Source organism: Leptodactylus fuscus, chromosome 3 (assembly GCF_031893055.1).
Source record: "Leptodactylus fuscus isolate aLepFus1 chromosome 3, aLepFus1.hap2, whole genome shotgun sequence".
In the NCBI taxonomy this organism is placed as follows: Eukaryota; Metazoa; Chordata; class Amphibia; order Anura; family Leptodactylidae; genus Leptodactylus; species Leptodactylus fuscus.
In genome coordinates, this window is record NC_134267.1 from 174,967,931 (window position 1) to 174,990,683 (window position 22,753).

Sequence of the window (22,753 nt, forward strand, 5' to 3'; positions counted from 1 at the left end):
TTAAAAAAAACACCTTTCTTCCATCTTATTTGTTATTGTTTTAAACAGATAAAGTCTGTGCAGAAAAACCAGCTTGATGTTCTGTATGATTCACAGCACCTACATGTAACTGATAGGACCTCTTACCATGACTGACAGGAGGCCCATGGAGTCTGTTGCTCAAGAGCCCACCAAAACCTGGAGCCGGCCCTGGTTCTGTACATAAATTGAGGGTGGGCCAAACTCTCCAAGCCACAGATATATTCTAGGCAGATGTATGTAGAGGCAATGGGCACCCTGACTGGCACAAGGTTTGCCTGAATCATCAAGATGCTCCGGCCTCTTAATAAATCAGGTGCACGCCTGTACACCAAACGGAAACGGAAATATACGCCAGTCAGGTACGGATGCAGAATTCCTGTAAAACTCCGCTACAATAAGTGTGTTGGGCCAAGACAGCCCCGTTCTCGCCTAACCTGACCAAATGTCTGTAAGAGGGAAGAAGAATCATGGAAACCGTCACATTGGTAATCACACAGACAACAAGCAAAGCAATGGTAGAGCACAGAGCTGGGCAAGATAATATAATGGAAAAGAAGTACCGTATTTCTGAGCTATGGTGGCATCACCTTAACATCCATATAAGTACTTTTCTGCAACTTATTGAACTTGGAAAACCACTTTAATACCAGAGAAGTTTTGCTACGATGTTTATTGCACTTTTTTTCTTCTGTATGTGACTTTCATACTCTATGGGTTTATTTTTATTTTTCACTTAGCAAATGAGATAAACCACATTTATTATTCCCAGAGAAGCTCTTTAATGCTATTTTAGTGTCCAGCACCAGACATTAAATGAGATTATTAAAAGTGACACAATTATGGTTAATGTAGTAGAAAAATAGACACAGAATGAGAAAGCAGCTTAGTCATGTTATGTTTGCCCACCCTTCAGATTTTTGGAATCTCTCCCTTACAGTTTTTTCACTTCATACAGTAATGGTATATAAACAGCGACGTAGCTATAGGAGGTGCAGAGGTAGCATTTGCCATCAGGTACCCTCAGGGGGGGCCCAAAGGTCCCTCTGTCATATAACATATAACACTATTTTCAATAGCACAAGATAATCCACATTATAAATTATTCAGTGGGACCCAGGAGTTCCAAGGTACAACTCCATATTTACATAGTCACATAGTAGATAAGGTTGGATGAAGACATCAGTCCATCAATTCCAACCTATAACCCTACTACTCCCTATAGGGTTGATCCAGGGGAAGGCAAAAAACACCATGAGGCTCATGCCAATTGCCCCATTTCAGGGGAAAAAAATCATCAGAATGATCCCCTTGCTGAAAACCTAGGAGGCTACGCCACATATAAGAGGAGAATAAATAGTCACACATGGCACAGTCATCTAAGTTGAGTCATCTAAAAAGACTGTGGTTTTTAGTGCATGGAATAAGTCTGTCTCACTTAAGTCTTAGCTGCTGAGATGAAAGCTGGATTGGCATGGAGATGACTTCAGCCACGGCATGATATTAATCATCTTAAACAGGAGGACTGAGTCTAATTTTTTTTATTAAATCTAAGTGGAGAAAATCTAATCACTAGAGATGAGCGAACACTAAAATGTTCGAGGTTCGAAATTCGATTCGAACAGCCGCTCACTGTTCGAGTGTTCGAATGGGTTTCGAACCCCATTATAGTCTATGGGGAACATAAACTCGTTAAGGGGGAAACCCAAATTCGTGTCTGGAGGGTCACCAAGTCCACTATGACACCCCAGGAAATGATACCAACACCCTGGAATGACACTGGGACAGCAGGGGAAGCATGTCTGGGGGCATAAAAGTCACTTTATTTCATGGAAATCCCTGTCAGTTTGCGATTTTCGCAAGCTAACTTTTCCCCATAGAAATGCATTGGCCAGTGCTGATTGGCCAGAGTACGGAACTCGACCAATCAGCGCTGGCTCTGCTGGAGGAGGCGGAGTCTAAGATCGCTCCACACCAGTCTCCATTCAGGTCCGACCTTAGACTCCGCCTCCTCCGGCAGAGCCAGCGCTGATTGGCCGAAGGCTGGCCAATGCATTCCTATGCGAATGCAGACTTAGCAGTGCTGAGTCAGTTTTGCTCAACTAAACATCTGATGCACACTCGGCACTGCTACATCAGATGTAGCAATCTGATGTAGCAGAGCCGAGGGTGCACTAGAACCCCTGTGCAAACTCAGTTCACGCTAATAGAATGCATTGGCCAGCGCTGATTGGCCAATGCATTCTATTAGCCCGATGAAGTAGAGCTGAATGTGTGTGCTAAGCACACACATTCAGCACTGCTTCATCAAGCCAATACAATGCATTAGCCAGTGCTGATTGGCCAGAGTACGGAATTCGGCCAATCAGCGCTGGCTCTGCTGGAGGAGGCGGAGTCTAAGATCGCTCCACACCAGTCTCCATTCAGGTCCGACCTTAGACTCCGCCTCCTCCGGCAGAGCCAGCGCTGATTGGCCGAAGGCTGGCCAATGCATTCCTATGCGAATGCAGACTTAGCAGTGCTGAGTCAGTTTTGCTCAACTAAACATCTGATGCACACTCGGCACTGCTACATCAGATGTAGCAATCTGATGTAGCAGAGCCGAGGGTGCACTAGAACCCCTGTGCAAACTCAGTTCACGCTAATAGAATGCATTGGCCAGCGCTGATTGGCCAATGCATTCTATTAGCCCGATGAAGTAGAGCTGAATGTGTGTGCTAAGCACACACATTCAGCACTGCTTCATCAAGCCAATACAATGCATTAGCCAGTGCTGATTGGCCAGAGTACGGAATTCGGCCAATCAGCGCTGGCCAATGCATTCTATTAGCCCGATGAAGTAGAGCTGAATGTGTGTGCTAAGCACACACATTCAGCACTGCTTCATCAAGCCAATACAATGCATTAGCCAGTGCTGATTGGCCAGAGTACGGAATTCGGCCAATCAGCGCTGGCTCTGCTGGAGGAGGCGGAGTCTAAGATCGCTCCACACCAGTCTCCATTCAGGTCCGACCTTAGACTCCGCCTCCTCCGGCAGAGCCAGCGCTGATTGGCCGAAGGCTGGCCAATGCATTCCTATGCGAATGCAGACTTAGCAGTGCTGAGTCAGTTTTGCTCAACTACACATCTGATGCACACTCGGCACTGCTACATCAGATGTAGCAATCTGATGTAGCAGAGCCGAGGGTGCACTAGAACCCCTGTGCAAACTCAGTTCACGCTAATAGAATGCATTGGCCAGCGCTGATTGGCCAATGCATTCTATTAGCCCGATGAAGTAGAGCTGAATGTGTGTGCTAAGCACACACATTCAGCACTGCTTCATCAAGCCAATACAATGCATTAGCCAGTGCTGATTGGCCAGAGTACGGAATTCGGCCAATCAGCGCTGGCTCTGCTGGAGGAGGCGGAGTCTAAGGTCGGACCTGAATGGAGACTGGTGTGGAGCGATCTTAGACTCCGCCTCCTCCAGCAGAGCCAGCGCTGATTGGCCGAATTCCGTACTCTGGCCAATCAGCACTGGCTAATGCATTGTATTGGCGTGATGAAGCAGTGCTGAATGTGTGTGCTTAGCACACACATTCAGCTCTACTTCATCGGGCTAATAGAATGCATTGGCCAATCAGCGCTGGCCAATGCATTCTATTAGCGTGAACTGAGTTTGCACAGGGGTTCTAGTGCACCCTCGGCTCTGCTACATCAGATTGCTACATCTGATGTAGCAGTGCCGAGTGTGCATCAGATGTGTAGTTGAGCAAAACTGACTCAGCACTGCTAAGTCTCTGAATTCGCATAGGAATGCATTGGCCAGCCTTCGGCCAATCAGCGCTGGCTCTGCCGGAGGAGGCGGAGTCTAAGGTCGGACCTGAATGGAGACTGGTGTGGAGCGATCTTAGACTCCGCCTCCTCCAGCAGAGCCAGCGCTGATTGGTCGAGTTCCGTACTCTGGCCAATCAGCGCTGGCCAATGCATTCTATTAGCCCGATGAAGTAGAGCTGAATGTGTGTGCTTAGCACACACATTCAGCTCTACTTCATCAGGCTAATAGAATACATTGGCCAATCAGCGCTGGCCAATGCATTCTATTAGCTTGATGAAGCAGAGTGTGCACAAGGGTTCAAGCGCACCCTCGGCTCTGATGTAGCAGAGCTGAGGGTGCACAAGGGTTCAAGTGCACCCTCGGCTCTCCTACATCAGAGCCGAGGGTGCGCTTGAACCCTTGTGCAGCCTCGGCTCTGCTACATCAGAGCCGAGGGTGCGCTTGAACCCTTGTGCACACTCTGCTTCATCAAGCTAATAGAATGCATTGGCCAGCACTGATTGGCCAGAGTACGGAATTCGGCCAATCAGCGCTGGCCAATGCATCCCTATGGGAAAAAGTTTATCTCACAAAAATCACAATTACACACCCGATAGAGCCCCAAAAAGTTATTTTTAATAACATTCCCCCCTAAATAAAGGTTATCCCTAGCTATCCCTGCCTGTACAGCTATCCCTGTCTCATAGTCACAAAGTTCACATTCTCATATGACCCGGATTTGAAATCCACTATTCGTCTAAAATGGAGGTCACCTGATTTCGGCAGCCAATGACTTTTTCCAATTTTTTTCAATGCCCCCAGTGTCGTAGTTCCTGTCCCACCTCCCCTGCGCTGTTATTGGTGCAAAAAAGGCGCCAGGGAAGGTGGGAGGGGAATCGAATTTTGGCGCACTTTACCACGTGGTGTTCGATTCGATTCAAACATGGCGAACACCCTGATATCCGATCGAACATGTGTTCGATAGAACACTGTTCGCTCATCTCTACTAATCACCAGATATGTAAAATATGACAGTCCTTACTATTACCGCATGTTCACACGGTAGGTTTACAGAAGTTCTGTAACAAATCTGGAACAAGCATATTGCTATCTTAGGTTAAGGCTGCATGTAGCGAAATACAGCTAAAAAATGTTGCAAAAAAATCTGGTTTTGCTGCATTTTTCTCAGCTTCTTTCTTTTCCCTATTAAATCTATAGGGAAATGCTCACAGTTGGAGTTTTTTTCCACAATGTGTGACTGATATTAATGAAATTCACTTTACTGGTACTGTAAATCCTAGCTTTATTTATCACTGTGGAACATTAACCTTTTCATCAAAAAACTGCATCTTTATATTTCATAGTTGCAGGTAGTAGCACATTTTAAAATGCAGTTCGGAGGATCCACCATACGATGCTGTAGTGTAAATCAAAGGTTTTCCATTTGATAGCCATTAGTGGTCATGTGAAATGTAATGATATTTATTACTGCAACTTAAAAAAATGCAGCTCTAATTTAAAAAGCACCGCCTGTATGTTAGCTATAAAATTGTGTGCTTCTACAGAAGATCAGAAGGAAGATAGAAATGACACATGTGTGCATCTGACCTACATATGTGAGTATTCCCACAAAATAGAATCAGCTTTACATTTTTCCAAACCAGAGAAAAACAAACTTCTTTAGGTCGGGGCCCAACAATGTAAAAATGCTGCGCTTTACAGTACCTGCAAAGTACATGGAATTCTGGCTAATCCCATCCACACATTGCAGAGAAAAATCCACAGCAGAAAAGCAAAAACACCCACAGCATGTCAATTATACCTGTGGAAACGCCGGTGGTTTCTGTTTAGGTATAATAGGGGCAGAAAGTTTGCAGAGGAAAAGTCTGAAAATTTTAAATTCACTGTGAAAAAATGTGTTTCCTCCACGTTTTTTTTCCCTGTGTTTCACTATGTCGAGCCTTAGTCCCATTTCCCAAAGAAACCTAACCCACAACATGCTGCTATTCTCTCTAAAACATCCATCACTACTAGAGATGAGCGAGTAGTGCTCGATTGAGTAGGTATTCGATCGAATACTACGGTATTCGAAATACTCGTACTCGATCGAGTAGCACTCGCTATTCGAATGGAAAAGTTCAATGCAGAACCAGTATTGATTGGCCGAATGCTATACAGTCGACCAATCAATGCTGGTTCTTCTCCTACCTTTAGTAGTCTTCTCCGTGCAGCGTCCCCGCTGCGTCTTCCGGCTCTTCATTCACTCTGCCAGGCATCGGACCTGGGCAGAGCCAACTGCACATGCCCGCTTGTAGTGCGTACATGAGCAGTCGGCTCTGCCCAGGCCCGATGCCTGACAGAGTGAATGAAGAGCCGGAAGACGCAGCGGGGACGCTGCACGGAGAAGACTGATTGGAGGATCCAGCCCGACCCTCACTCGTGGACTTGGTAAGTGTAATTTGATCGAATGTTGCCTACCCCTGAAACGAGCAATTTCCCCCCATAGACTATAATAGGGTTCGATATTCGATTCGAGTAGTCGAATATTGAGGGGCTACTCGAAACGAATATCGAACCTCGAACATTTAACTGTTCGCTCATCTCTAATCATTACTCATGAACCCAATTTCACAGCCTATGCTTGTATCATTTTATAGAGAACACGTGTATAATGTGGGGAAGTCTACAGCTAATAGGTTATAGAGCAGGAGGCGAAGATCAGATTGATATATACTTGTTTTTTTTTTTTTGGGGGGGGGGGTATATAGATTGTGAGCCCCATATAGAGCTCATAATATACATTTTTTTCCCTATCAGCAAGTCTTTGGAGTATGAAAGAAAATCCACACAAACATGGAGAGAACATACAAACTCCTTGCAGATGTTTTGTCCTTGGCAAGATTTGAACCCAGGACCCCAGCACTGCAAGGCTGCAGTTCTAACCACTGAGCCACCGTGTTGCCCCTAGATTGAAATATAGTTCTGAGAATAAATTAAGTATAATTTGTATGTTATTTATTCATATACAGTACCTTCTATGTTTTGGGGTTCAGTGAGTGGTCTTAGTCATGGGTCATAGTCATTCACAGGTATCTCACTCATATAGTGTGGTCTTTTCCCACAAAGAGATATCAAGCTACTCAGCTCCTCTTGCTCTATATCAGGCTGCCCACAGACTTGACTCCCCTTTCCAACAGGATGACTTCACATTGAAGAGACAGGCTATGCATTCTAACTGGAGCTGTATGCCTAGCTTACTTAAGAGGTATGACTAGTGTTATCTATGAAGCCAAAGCATTCTGAAGCAATGTATTTCAGTTCCTTATAATAATACATGAAAATAAGGTCATACCGTTACTACGTAAACTCTTACACCATATTTTTACTTTCAGTTTGTCGTTCCCAAGCAATGACAACACTGGTGCTATTATGGCGCCACTTTTACCTCTGCTCCTGCTTTTTACATGCATTTATAATCTTACGGATTTGTAGTGAATTGTGATAAAATATTGTACATATCCGTCTTTCCTCAGCCTCAAGACTAAGGAGGGCTCATCTCCTAAACCACAGCCAGCACAACCTATTCATTTTTTTTTTTTTTTTTTTTTAATGTAGATTGTGAGCCCCACATAAAGCTCACAATGTACATTTTTTCCCTATCAGTATGTCTTTTTGGAATATGGGATGGAAATCCATGCAAACACGGGAAAAACATACAAACTCCTTGCAGATTTTTTTTTTTGCCCTTGGCGGGATTTGAACACCAGGACTACAGCGCTGCAAGGCTACAGTGCTAACCACTTAGCCACCGTGTGGCCCCTAACCTATTCATTTTGTGATGACTGATACTTATATTTCAGGAGAAAAGTCCTGTATACTAAGGGTTATTAATATTACTTACCTAAATATGTTTTTATTTTTTTAGCACACAGGAAACTGGCCAAAACAGGGAAAAAAAGTTTCTCTTCACATATTTCAGTTTTAGCCAGTAACATCAGATAAGTCAGCCTTGTGTGTAAAGTGTGCTCAGGGCAGCGGTGTAAATACCGGAGTAGCAGTTGCCACAGGGCCTGGGACATTAGGGGGACGGTGGGCCCCTAATGTTTTTTTTTTTTTTTTTTTAAATAGACCATTACCCACTGGAGCAATCCCAGCAGGTAACGGGCCCTATTTACTTACCAATCCCTGTAAGTGAGGCCATGGTCCTCAAAAACCCACAAACACTGCTATCATTATACTCTGCTGTCATTATGCGTCATAACATCGGCCTGGCTCACTTGATGTCTGGTCCAACATTGAAGATGGCTGAAAGTAGCAGGGAGTGCGATGGAGCCAGGGAGAGGTAAGTAAGGGCTCGTTCAAATCTGCGCCCAGGTGTCCGTACTTGAGGTTTCCGTTTCCTGCCTAAAACAGAGGCAGGAGACGGAAACCTGCAGGAGTCTCTCTCACCCATTCATTTGAATGGGTGAGAGAGATGTCTGGCCATGAGCGGCAGTGAGCGTTTTAGGCTCTCCGCCGCGAAACCGGGTTTTATAATCCAGACACAGAGTCGGACATGCAGTACTCTGTGTCCGGATAAAAAAATCCGGTTTCGCAGCGGAGAGCCTAAAACGCTCACCGCCGCGCACGGCCGGACCCGGTCGGTGGTTTCCGTCTTCTGGCATGCAGAAGACGGAAACCATAGAACGGAGACCGTGAACGCAGGTGTGAACCTAGCGTAACAATGTTTTTTTAATGTTTGTATCCTACCCTGGGTCTCCGATCATTAATAATTGTTCATGGGCGGTCCACAATGGGTAATAATACCGTGTGCTGGGGCTACTATGGGGCATAATTGTGTGTGCAAGGGGGCTCCATGTCAAATGTTCACCTTAGGGCCCAGCCATTCCTAGTTACTCCACTGGCCCAGGGCATTGGGAAAGCTCAATCTTTCTCTTCCTTGTGTCTCCCTATATAGAGATCAGTTTTAGAGCATAAGATAAGATAAGATAAGATAATCCTTTAATAGTCCCACCTTGGGGAAATTTCAGCGTGTTACAGCAGCATAGTAATACAGATACAGGATAATACAGAGTAATATGTTACAGACGTAGACACAGATAAGCTGAGAAGAGAAGATATACTAGGAGTCCATGGCAGCTAAGGAAAAACAGAAGAGAAAGAGGAAGACCTCATGGTCATCCTCATAATCATTAGTTCTCTGTGCGGAGAGCTCTTCGTTTGGTCTGATGTAGATTATACAGCCTGGTCGCGGTTGGAAGGAAGGACCTGCGATAGCGCTCCTTCTCACACTTGGGGTGAAGCAGACGGTCGCTTACAGTGCTGCCAAGTCCCATCAGGGTCCCATACATGGGGTGGGATTTGTTCCCCCGCATGGAGGTCACCACAGACAGTATCCTTCTGTCACCCACCACCTGTACTGGGTCCAAGGGGCTCCCCAGGACAGAGCTGGCCCTCCTGATCAGCCTGTCAAGTCCATTTCTGTCCCTGGTTGATATACTGCTTCCCCAGCAGGCCACACCGAAAAAGATGGCTGAGGCAACCACAGAGTTGAAGAAGGCCCTAAGAAGTGTCCCCTGGACTCCGAAGGCCCTCAGCCTCCTGAGCAGGTAGAGTCTGCTGTGGCCCTTTCTGTGCAGCGCCTCCAGGTGATCAGCCCAGTCTAGTTTATTATTGAGGAGCACGCCCAGGTACTTATAGGTCCTGACTATCTCAATACATGTTCCTTGGATCTCCACCGGGGTCGGAGCACCTCTCCGTTTACTAAAGTCCACCACCATCTCCTTGGTCTTCCCAGCATTAATCCTGAGCTGGTTCTGCTGGCACCATTCAACAAAATCCCGGTTTAAGTCTCTGTATTCCCTATCATCGCCAAGCAGTACGGTCTACATTTTGGAGATGGGGAAGGAAGAAACCACCTCTGTGATACTGGGAAGTCATTTGCATTATTCTGATATCTTGGATTTTCCTAAATAAGGAAACAAGTGCGTTTACATTCAAGGGCACAATACTTACTTACATTAAGAGGTATGACTAGTGTTATCTATGAAGCCAAAGCATTCTGAAGCAATGTATTTCAGTTCCTTATAATAATACATGATAATAAGGTCATACTGTTACTACGTAAACTCTCACACCATATTTTTACTTTCAGTTTGTCGTTCCCATAATATATGATAAATAGAGATGAGCGAGTAGTATTTGATTGAATAGTAGCATTCCATCCAATACGTCCCTTTGCATAGTTATTGGTGTACTCGGTCGAATACCACACAGTAAACATTCGATTCCCCTCCCACCTTCCCTTTCTCTTTGCAGCTGCATCCAGATAAAATGTAATGTACATAGTCCTGTATGCATTTTGTCAATAGTAACATCCATTTTTTTTTAACCCATTTAATGCATCCGATGGGAGCTTTCTGAGCATAAGCATTAAAATGACGCTAGGTTCACACTAGCTTGCCTCACCATTGCACAGGTTCTGTCGGAGGAGAGCAGAGAGGCAGACCACTAAAACAGCAGTCAAACAGGGAGCCCGGCAGACCACATTGACTATAATGGGGTCCATCAGGCATCAGTCATTTTTAAACTGAAATCGACAGGGGGGGGGGGGGGGGGGGACCTCAGTGCATGACATTTTCCTCTTCCGATTTTTGGCGGACACAGCACAGATTCATCACAATGCACAAACAAAACCAAAATAATTCAGTTTAGATCAGCTATATCCCTAGGTCTGGATATTTATATATGGACAATAATAGAATACTTGATTTTTGTCCATAGCAGATAATGCCAAGCGCCATTTATTCTTGCAGAGAAGATTTTGGATCATCTACAGACAATTTTCATTGGACTGTTAGGTAAACACCGGGGCTGCTGAAGTACAGACTTGTATCATGTAGCTACACTAGCATTGAGCAAAGGGGGAGGACTCAGGCTTCAGTCTGTCAGAGTTCTGTAGCTGGACTGCACCGCAGAGTTTCCTCTTGTGATCATGAAGGGGTTGGCAAGCATCAGTATAGAGGATAACACCGTGCCTTAAAACATCATGCTAGAACAGGTAATGTACTCTCTCTCTCATATGCCAGCTTATATGCTTTGTAACAGCGCTATATAATTGCTATATAATGGTTATAAATGTTAGGAAAGCTATTAATGTATAATTCATCGTTTTGTGAATTCTTAGGCTGAGCTTTTGCTACTAGTTCCCTGAATTCTGCAATGCTATTGTACACGTAAGCATAAAACATTCCTTCTTCTTAAGAAAAACTGCGTTTAATAGTCTCAAGTATTAGAATATAAAGAAGATGTAAATTTGAACAATTCTAATTGTATGCCATCTAGTGGTATTATGTCAATTATATTAGAAAATATATAATGGGTAAAGTGTAGTGTGAAAATACGGAGGGGACAGGATGTGTATTATATATGGTACATGTATGACTAGAGGAAAAGACATAGGCAAGCATCCCCATCCCTATGCTGCACTGAAAGTTTAGGAAATGACATAATGTTTGGGCTTCGTAGTAACATTCTAAACGTCTCAAAGATCACAATATATAACCATTCAACTAAACCGAAGTACAACATAATAAAGATGCATCTTCCGCAGAACTGGTTAAACCTGAAAACTGGTTTCCTGATGTCAAAGCCAGGTACGTAGGGCACTGGTAACCTGTAAATCTACAATTTAAATGGTCTTGGACCAGCCCCAAAATGTACATTGCAGACTAACACATCAGATTGACTACTGTAACAGCTGCCTGCTGGGGTTTAGGGCAAAGTTTATCAAAAGCATAACACAGCAACATGCCCAAGATAATAAACCTAATAAGCCGGGCATTGCCTAATGCTTCTTAAAGGAGACATGACATGACAGCCTGACATGTTTGTTTTAGAAACCATTGTAGCCTTTTCTGCTCTCTTACTCCTTCTAGACAGTTAAGATAAAAAATCGACAACTACTAGATTGGGCTGTGTCTCTGCATAGTCTGATCTGGTCCAATACTGATAGTGTTAGATTGAGCTGGGACACACCTTTTTGGCAAGGGAAATAGGGACACCCAGTTGTCAATATAGTCATATATTTCTATGCACAACAACAAGAGATAAACACCAGAGTTCTAAGAAAAGAGGCTTGAGAGTTGTTATTTCAAGATAAAAACTAAATAATTACTAAAACATACCCTTTAAAGGGAAGGGTCACAATGATAATCTTACTTAACTGAAAATAAACTATACCGAATCCTTTTCCACAAAACTATATATCAATCTGCTCAGTTGTTCCTGCTCTATAACATACTGCAGATTGTAAAGTATAATCATCAGACCTTGTACATGGTTAGATCTATAGGACAAAGATAATACGCTTTATGGTCTTACTTCCAGAAAACTCACAGTGGTACACCAATAGAGATCAGATCCAGACAAGTATGGGTACACAAACTAATAAACTCAGTTACTGCCACAAGGACCAGCAGGTTGAATATTCCAATATACCAGACATTGTTGTGAAGGTTTAATATACTGTTTGTGTGAAGTCCTGCCAGCAGCAAATAATAGAGGTCTTCATTCCCTGTGTGTTAGGACTGACAGAACCTTTGATGAAACTCAGTTTGGACACATTCACATCTGTGTTGTGTTACCAGTTTTTCTCTTCCATTGAAAGTACAGAAAAGCTATTTTAGAAAAAAAAAACTGCTCAGGTGGCGTCCTTTCACATCTGTTCCGCCTATAGGACTTTGTTCCTCCAGTCCAAAAAAATTCCATAAAACACAAGATATATTTATTTTTTACCTTGAAGTCAATGGGAGACAGAAACTAATGGAAGGTGATCTGTTTGTCCAGTTGTTTTTCATAGTATCCCTTTTTTTTTGGAGACAGCCATAAATGGATATTCAATGCAGATGTGAACTTGGCCCTAGAGAAGTGAATTCCTTCACCAATACGATAGTAACGTTCTATGCCTTATCAGCCTGTTAATAAGAGGACGATTTGTTCTTGGCTATTTTTACATCTCTTATAGAATATAATGGAGAGTGACCATTTACAGCTGAATTTACATAAGTATGTGGAACTAGCAACCATGCCAGTGGTGAACACTGTCAATGATATGTAAAATTGCTATGTATCATGCATCTGAGGCACAGAAAGAAAGCTATAATTCAATGTGCTGTTATCAGAGACATGACTATAGTAGATGTAGTGGTGGTGGTCACACTTGGCACCTGGAATCTTGGAGGGGCACAAAAGGCAGTACTATAAATGGCATTATTTTGTACACATTTTGCATGGGTCTAGGACAGGGATAGGCAATCTGCAGCACTGAAGCTGTTGTAAAACTACAATTCCCAGCATGCATACTTGCTCTGCTGTTTTGGGAACTCCCATGGAAGTGAATGGAGCATGATGGGAGTTGTAGTTTCACAGCAGCTGGAGTGCCAAAGGTTGCTGACCCCTGATAAGAGCTTCAATTCATACCTTATCTGTTACACAGTGTTCTATGGGTGCCTTCACATCAAGTTATTGCAGACTATTTTACGGATTTGTAAACAATACATCTATAAGAATATATCCATTTGCAGAATGCTAAAAGGTTAAACTATCATTTGGATTTGGTTAGCTATCTTTTTTTTTTTTTTTTTTTTTTGGGGGGGGGGGTTTAATGGAGAGGAAAATGTATCTTAGCACGTTTTCATGTTGCCCAGCTTCATGACAGTCACATGAGAGTCAGTGCGTGTAACACATGCTAAAGGATTGTGTATTTGTCTGCATCTGTTTCTAGTTAATAAAAAAAAAAATAGATCTGCTAAATAGACATAACAAGCTGTGGATGCGTCTTAATACGGATATCTGGAATTTATATTCATAAAATGTAAATGAGTCCTAAGACACCACAGGAAACTTTCTGCTTATTTTGTTTTCAAAATTGTACCGCACTGTAGTGTGTACATAATAGTGCGTTACAGGATTTGCCTTATATTACGCTAGATTACTATTTACTAACATACAACAATTAGAATTGCTCACTCAGAACAGTAGATTCTGGCTGCTGGGGCTCTGACTGCAGTGTCTTCAGGGCTATTCATATCTTTATACAGCAGCCAAATAATACAGGTGAAGATCGTCTTTTTTATTAGTAAATGTGGATTCGCAAGCTACAAACTGTTTTTTTCACAATTTTATACATATTGAGAACCCACACTAACTAACAAGTATTCAGAGTCTCAATACAAGTTCTCAACCAAGTGTCTATGGAAACACCAGCTGTTTCCCTATAGGTATAATAAAAACAGAAATTGTTGCGTGAAAAACCGTAATATGTTGCTGCTTAAGTTTTACCCCTAGCGCTTTTTTTGCTGTGGCCCTTTTTGTGGGGTCTTAGCAGTAAAGAGGACTGGATGTAATCAGGTCAATTGCTGAAACCTGTTTTAAAACTGCTAGGGACCCTATAAATGTATATATTGAGGTATCGGGGTGCTACCAAGCTTTAAACATATCTGAAGGGTAGGTGATACAAGTTTGATCAGTTCGCCTCTTACTGCTGAAATCCCCAAAATTCACTACAATGAGATCCAATGCCCCCTCATATAAATGAATCACACTATTGAGCATGTGCACTGAAGATACATTGATTTCTATGGCACATGAGACAATAGCGGAGCGCAGTAATTAACTTCTCTTTGGAAATCCCATAGATAGTGAAGGGAACAGCACTGTGCATGTTAGACCACTACTTCATTAATACAGGGAGATATGCGATCTCCATTCTCATGATCAGTGGGGTCCTAATAGTCAGACCCCCAACAATTGGACACCATCTTCTCTGTAGATAAGTACATCACTTGGCATAAAGCTTCTTTTCTTCCTTACTAATACAATTCTGCAGAATGTCTTTAAAAAAAAAAAAAAAAGAATAAGAAGGATCTTTATAGCATATTGAATTATTTACGCTCCCGCATGTCTCTTATTTAGACCAGGGGTAGTATTTGTCCTAAACCAGTGGGACAGATGGAGCAGTTACTTCAATAAAAGATAATGGAGCTGACCGTACATAAAAGAGACAGCCTGTAAGGAGAAGTGTCTGTGGCTTCTAGGATCTACGTGGACAAACCTAGATATGATATACTTTTCAACTTCCTTATTTTAAATCCTTTGTACATGAAACTGATGTGTAAATTACTGTCTGATAGTTTGCTATTCAGCAATTAGCATTTAAAGGGATGTGTCACAAAAACAACCCCTTCATAAAAAGAAACCAATGGGTCCAGGTTTTTATACCCCCGGTGATTGGCTGTTAGTCACGTCCAGGCATACATGGCAGCCATTGGAGTGAAAGTCTGTCTCTAGAATACTTTGTGGCTGTTCTTACACAGCAGATTCTCATTCTGGCATATGTAGGGTCTTGCAAGTCTATGAGTCTTACTTGCCCTAATAAGACATATTGAAAACAACTGTCTTCATGAAACATCCGCTTTCTACCTGCACATAAATTTAGTTGCAGTGTATCATGTCGCTTTCAGCTCACAATGGCTTGTCGCCATAACCTTCCATACCTGAGCAACATTGAAAAAAGTTGCTAAGAACTGTGTTTGTGTTTTATCAAGTGATTTTTTTTTTTTTAATGTAGATTGTGAGCCCCACATAGAGCTCACAATGTACATTTTTCCCTATCAGTATGTCTTTAGAATATGGGATGGAAATCCATGCAAACACAGGGAGAACATAAACTCCTTGCAGATGGTTTTATGCCCTTGGCGGGATTTGAACACCAGGACTCCAGCGCTGCAAGGCTGCAGTGCTAACCACTGAGCCACCATGTGGCCCCTTGTTTTATCAAGTGATTTAGCAGCTTTATTCTAGCAAACACTGGGGGTCTCAGAGTCTAGACTTGTGTAATGAAATATCTGCCATGTTTCTATGTCATACGCGTAGTATTGCATGAGTAGAGGTGCAACAGCCTGATTTCTGTGATACCCAGAGGCAGAACCAACTGGACAGCATCATTTCACCTATTGCACCCTTGTTCTCATGACTTTGGGTAGAGGTAATTGGCTGGGCCTAGGATTTGGCTGGGCCTAGGACTTGGGTGTCTCTAGCTAGACTGGTAGTTAATTTAATGGAACATAGTTGTCAAGAAACCAGATCAATGTAGGAAGGTTAGGAGATACTGCTGAAATGTGCAATGGAAAATAAGTATCTTTACAAAAGGTATAACACCAAGATGGAACTGAAGTATAGTCAGAAGATGGCTACTGAAAATCAGGCAGTTATAGATGTGGTACCAGGGACAAGATGTAAATAGTGTAAGGTAGCTAATGATTAGAAAACAGTAGCCAAGTATACATAAGAGAAGTGGTAGGTGGATAATCAAACAAGATAACATTCGGCGTACAAAAATTGGGCATCAGACATCACCTTCATAGTCCATCTCTAGAGGGGGCACGTACCTAGGAGGGACTGCACTTAAAATAGTAGCACATAGAAAGATGGAGATGACCATTTCAATGGACGCATAATTAGTGAATAACACACATTTTTAAGACTAGCATCAGTCAATAATTCTATGCTGTATCAAAGGCAAAATGTGCAATGTTTTGGGATTGCTCCTTTCATCAGCCGTGTCTGAATAGGTTTAGAATCATCACCAATAGGTGGGCAAGCAAGTGCTAGTCCACCAATTATGTCAGGCCAGGGTACGGTCAGATAGAAGGCAAGGAGCCAAAATTCAGCTCTGCTGGGAAGAAGGGTGACATACCCGAAACGCGTCGCCGTCTTCTGTGAACATGCATTTAGTTACTATGTAACTTTTTAATGAAAATGGAATAAAAGTTATATTTTATATATATTGGAGTACCGGGATAATTGAAGTCAATCTGGATGCAGCTGGCCCTTCTTTTACTGTTTGGAGGGGTAAAAAGACAGTACTGACGGGTATATGAGTATGTGACAAGACAAATGCTGAAAGTCAATTCAAGTCAGTTAAAATTGTTCTATTCCTTTAATTTATATCATGATGAGAATAAACAATCGACAAGAAGTCATGTGATTGTAAGTGGTTCATTTATTTTTAATCCTGGACCGGATTTGGCATAGAAAAGCAGAAGATCTTGTTCAAGTAATAAATGTGGAAGTTCATGGCCTAATGATAATATTCCTTTTGTCTTACATACCCACTCACACAGAGGACCATCTCTTCCTAAAACATTACATGTATATGTATATCGGTTTAGCACAACATTGCTTACCACTTGTCTGACATTTATTTGCATACTTTACTAGGTCCTCAAAGGCGGTCTACCTCCCCCCCTCAAACATATTCACCTGCCGTCACTGTATTACAGAGCAGATTACAGTGATAATCTATATGTCTTTGTTATGCAAGTCACTTTTGTATGTTTGGAGTTGGCAGTTTATAGACTTATACCACCTTATGTGCATTGTATATTTCCCCTTGTGAAAACCATGATCTCCATTGTCTGAATATTACGTTAATGGTTGGTATAGAGAGTCTGAAAGATTATTAGACACAGGTATAGCTTTTTTATTCACATTTTTTTCTATTAATATCTGTGTTGGATAGATAGTCTATAGTTCATTCGAATGTTATTAGACCGTTCCCGAGATGATTGGATTTTCGCCCTTAAGGATAAAGCCCCACGTTGTGGAAACGCAGCTTTTTTTTTTTGTTGCAGATCTTGTTGCGTTTTTTTGAGACAAAGCTAGGAGTGGATTGAGCAGAAGGTAGACGTATAAGTACTTTATATCTATCTCCCATTCCTCTTGTAGCCATTCTTGGCTTTGGCTCAAAAAACCGCAACAAATTCTGCAAGAAAAAAAGCTGCGTTTCTGCAACGTGGGGCCTCAGCTTTATCGAGTATTGTTGTATTTATACGAAATGAAAAACATTATCATATACCAAATGTAGTAAAAGATTTTCCCAGCATACAAGACTAGATCCCTAAATCATCAAACACAATGACCCCAACCAAACAACTGCAGGCAAACAGAAAAACACAACTCAGCTGTTGTACAGTAGATAGACCCCTCTCAACATGAAGGAAGATGACACCATCTTTATACTTTTGCCAGATGTCTTCTTAAGAATTCTCAGAGTAAAAGAGAAACCTACAGTAAATTGCACTTTTCTGGAAAAGGAACAGATCTTGCAAAGAATTCTGACTTAACTACCCATAAATCCCTCAAGCTTGCAATACAAATGAAAAGCTTACAAATTCCCATATGACATCTAGAGACGTGTTTCCCGAGTGATGCTTTCCATTCCTCGTGTGAAATAGAAATATTATATGCTAATGTAAACAGTGGGATTTTCAATTACTAAAGACTTCCTGTTAAAATCTGAAACGTATCTATACACTATATGGAATAGGTGGGAGTAGAGCATTGTAGTCTATAGTGTATAAAAGCAGATCTTACTGCAGCTGAAAATCATATACATACATTATATGCACCACAAAACTGGCAAGCAAGCCATGAAAAGGTTTTTTTTTTGGAAGTTTGATTTTTTTTAGCATGAATATTTGCCACTTGCTCCCTAATGCTGGAGGTGGGTCATTGGCATCTATGCCAGTTTTATGGTGTAATTGAAGAGGAAACCACATCACACACAAGATTGACTGCAAGCACTAATGTAGTTTACTTGCTCACCAGAGCTAGGGGTGTAGATAGAAAATTGTCCACAGACTACACTTTAGACATAAATAATTGTTTTCAGATGAACTCGGAGACGATGCAGTCGCAGCAGACCAGATGTGAGTATGTAGTGATGATATAGCCAGGTTCCACCTCTACATTACCTAGGTCTGCTGGGCAAATAAGCTACAATTGTGCTTGCTATCAATCTATTGTGTATTCTATGGTTTCCTCTACATGTACAGTGGGTTGGTGAATCCTATCACCAGCATGATGGTCTTTCTACAGTTTCCGGTGTGAATGAAGAGCAGAACTATATACTAGAAAGGAAGTATTTTGGATTCTTATGTAGGTGCACAGACCACAGAGGATGTGTATAATTTATGATGAGGTTTTCACCCAGGGCCGTTTTATCACATTTATGAGACCAGTGCAAAAGTTTTATAAGTGGGCCCCCCATCACCACCCACTGTTATACCCATCTGAAAGCTGCCAAAAACATGGATTTTATATAGTGACATTCAATGAGTGAAAATGATTTGTCTGACTGATGGAACTTTTCCGCCTGTCAGAAATGTTTTATATGTTCATCTCTAGTAATAACTGTTATTGCTATTATTTTAGCATGTAATGGATATTGCTAGAGAGACGGTTGGTGCATTGTACTCTATAAATATCAGGTAAAGACAGGACAGGGAAAAGTATAAACTTTATTGATGACTTTGTGCATATGTTGAGTAAGTGTTTGTTGCTCTTTTGGTGCTGCGACCTGGAAGATGGTAAACATCTGGGTCAGAGCACCAATAAACTTCTTGGTTATGTAATGTTCAGTGGGGTATTACTGAAGAATATCCCCTGTGGTTAGGCTCAGTGGGGTATTACATTTTCTATGTCGCAATTAGAGCATAAAGGTATAGTATGCTATTTGATTGATAGGAGATGTGATAACATAAGTCCTTGCTATTTTCCCCTCCTTCGGCGTATGAGAATCGCATATTTAAAATGATACCACAAACATCTGGATAGTCCTTACACATTCGGAGCGATTTGCTGTTGGGAATTGAGATCTGCAATGGGATCTCAATGCAGACATTGTATTCACTAGGAAATTGCTCCAGATCTGTAAGGGCTAGAGATTCTCTTCTTTAAAATTGATCCAATGTCATCTTCATAGCCCTACAATTGTCCCCACAACTTTAATGTTCCTCTCCTACCACACAAAAATAAACAACACACTATGGGTAAGTTCACACAGTTTTTTGGTCAGGATTTTGAGGCCGTATTTGCCTCAAAATCCTGACCAAAAAGATGGCTCCCATTGAAATCAATGGGAGCCGCTCAGGAGCTTTTTTTCAGAAAAATAAGCAAGGTGCTCATTCTTCAGGCCATTTCACCTCACAATTCGGCCTGAAGATACTCTTTCCTCCAGACTAGGCCCATTCATTTGGCCTAATCCGGAGCGGAGTGTGCAGCTGGATGCCAGTGCAGTTCATAGACTTTCAGTCACCTCTCTTAGCTCTCCTGCTGTCTCAGTCCGGAGTGTTCAGGAAGCTACAGGTGTAATGTAAGTGATGTCATCATATCGCACCTGCATCTCCTGGGGAAGACGATATGAATAGTGAAGCAGGGAGTGGAGAGCTCCCTGTTTCATCATTGTATGTAACTGGGGCAACCCAGTGGAACAGCATATGCAGGCTGTCCCAATGGGGCCCCCGCAGGGGTGAACCTACCCCTTTTGCCGCCCGAGGCGAACTACAGAAAGCCCCCCCCCCCCGGAAGAGGGGGCGGAGTGAATGGGCGTGGCGGAGTGAAGGGGGCGTGGCGGAGTGAAGGGGCAGGGCTTAGCACCGTTCGCAGGCACTGAGAGGACCTGCTCTCTGCCTGAGCGTGAGGGGAGGCTACTGGAGCAGCGCTGTTCCAGTGGCCTCCCCAAACCACCGCTCGGTGCTAAGCCAGTCCAGGACAGCTTGTCCTGGACTGGCTTAGGTAATCAAAAATGCTGCCCTCCCTAGGGTCCTGACATAGCGCCGCCTGAAGCGCTCGCTTCAGGTCGCCTCATGGGAGGTGCGGCGCTGGGCCCCCCCTAGTATAGGGTCCTGTGCAAGTGCACCACTGGCCCTATGGTTAAAGGAATCCTGCTTGTACCTCATAATAAGTTAGGTGGGAAATCGTCATGGAAAAGGTTGGTCTTTATAAATCAGCCCATATATACATACCATGTTCTCAACCTGTAGCACATGAACATCAGTGGATACATGGCATATCTGAAGGAAGTACCCATACTGTCCTCATACTGCAGGTGAAGATAGACTTTGAAATATATTTATTCTTTCACACAGCATAGAGACCCCTCTGTTGGCCCCCACAGAGTATAATGTCTCATTTACACACACTATAATGTCCAAAACTATTGTTATACTCTGGGGTTTAAAAAGATCCAGAGTATTGTTGATTGGAGGCTCAGGTGAGGCGACAAACATAAAAACCAGTGTTACTTACCTCCCCTGATATCCACCTTAGTCCTCTTGAATGACATCACAGACATGGGTTATGCTGGCACCATTTTGCATTGCGACGTAGGCCTGACCCACATGAAGTCTCTGACGTCACTACATAGGCTGAAGACGACATCAAGTCATGCTTTCCCGTCTCCCCTCCAGGGGGCCCCAGTGAAGTTATATGAAAAGCACAGGGCCTCCTGGAGAAGAATAGAAGTGGAAGCGGAGGAGATTGAGCCGGAACGGGGATCAGTAAGAAAATAGGGACCATTATCAATTGGGGTTATTCCAGCAGATAACGGCCTATATAAAAAAATAAAACAGCAGGGGCCCAATACGGCTGCTGCCATAGTATTTATGCCACTGCTTTCACCACACATCTGTGTTCTCAGGAATTACTATCCTGCCTTCTCCAGACAGAAATGACTGGTATAATGCTGGAGATGTCCTCATATCTCTGACTGTGTTATAGCATAGATATGGCCATCACTTATCCTGTCCTCCGTACTAAGTGCTATTTGCTTGTGTTTTGGTTAGCAGTTGGAAATTGTACAAAAATGCTTTTGTTAACAAACGTCCCGGCCACAGATTTACATTGCTATGTATGGGCAGCTCTTTGGTATTGTGAAGAATTTCATTCCAGATTTTGTAAATTAACTACTGAGATCATGCATGTGCTAGAATGACTAAACTCTGAAATTAGGGAAGTACATATCAGTTATTTCCCTTTTAACAACTTAACTTCAGGAAGTTCTTTTGCTTCCAAAGTGTCATGCATATTGTTATATTTGCCAGCAATGTTTTCCTGTTGGGTTGATGTACAGTACTGTGCAAAAGTTTTAGGTAGGGGTGGAAAAAAATGCTGCAAAGTAGGATGTTTTCAGAAATATAAGTGTTAATAGTTTATTTGTATCAATTAACAAAATAAAGTGACTGAAACAAAGCAAAATCTAAGTCACATCAATATCTAGTGTGATTGGAGAAGGAGTCCTGGAAGTCATAATACGACCCCCACCGAGCGCCAACCACAACATCATTGAGTCTGTCTGGGATTGCATGAAGGGACAGAAGGGACAGAAGGATCTGAGCAAGCCTACCTCCATAGAAGATCTGTGATTTGTTCTCCCTTTTGAGTTCCATCAAAAACGGTCTACAAATGAAATGAATATTCGGTGTGCCCACTCTTTGCCTTCCATTATTACTTCTTGGTAGACTTGTGCAAAGTTTTTGAAGGAAATATGTGAGGAGGTTATTCCAAACATGGAGAACTAACCACTGATTGACTTTAGATGTACCGGTAGGTTTGATAAAACCTACAGACTTGATGACCTTTGCTTAGGTTACAATATCAATTGAAGATCTATGGGGTCCAATATTAGAACTGTGGCTTGGCTGTCTTGGCTCTCCCTGAGTGCGACTTCAAATTCACAGGCCACTTTCATTAGTTACTTGGCTTGACCACAGCTCAGACCCATTCAACTTATAGGGCTGAGCTACGATACTAAACATAGCCACTATACAAATGTGCAACACTGTGCTTGGTAAGTACTGAAGAGGTTGCACAGCTGACCTAAACATTGTAACCTCTTCAAGCAGCTGATCAGCAGAGGTCTGGGTGTTTTTTGTTAAACAAATTCTTATCTAGATTCATCTTCCCTGTTTGAATCAAGTCCTTTCAAGTATAACATGACAACCCTCCATTATTAGCCAAAAACGAAAATAAGAAGAGTTTATGAGTGAAGTTTGTTCACATGACACTAAGCAGCTTACGAGCTGGTTCACATCA

The 22,753-nt window shown here is 42.5% G+C and overlaps 2 protein-coding genes across 2 annotated transcripts in view; one reads left to right on the plus strand and one right to left on the minus strand.

The window, feature by feature from the left end:
- Positions 1–22,753, minus strand: part of MED12L (mediator complex subunit 12L) — a 300,557-nt gene that overhangs the window by 181,484 nt on the left and 96,320 nt on the right. The window lies entirely within an intron of this gene.
- The window catches only part of P2RY14 (purinergic receptor P2Y14), a 34,355-nt gene continuing 22,406 nt past the window's right edge, over positions 10,805–22,753 (plus strand). Inside the window, exon 1 of the mRNA XM_075268808.1 lies at positions 10,805–10,877. The gene's annotated coding sequence lies outside the window, so the exon portion shown is untranslated. The remainder of the gene's footprint in view (positions 10,878–22,753) is intronic.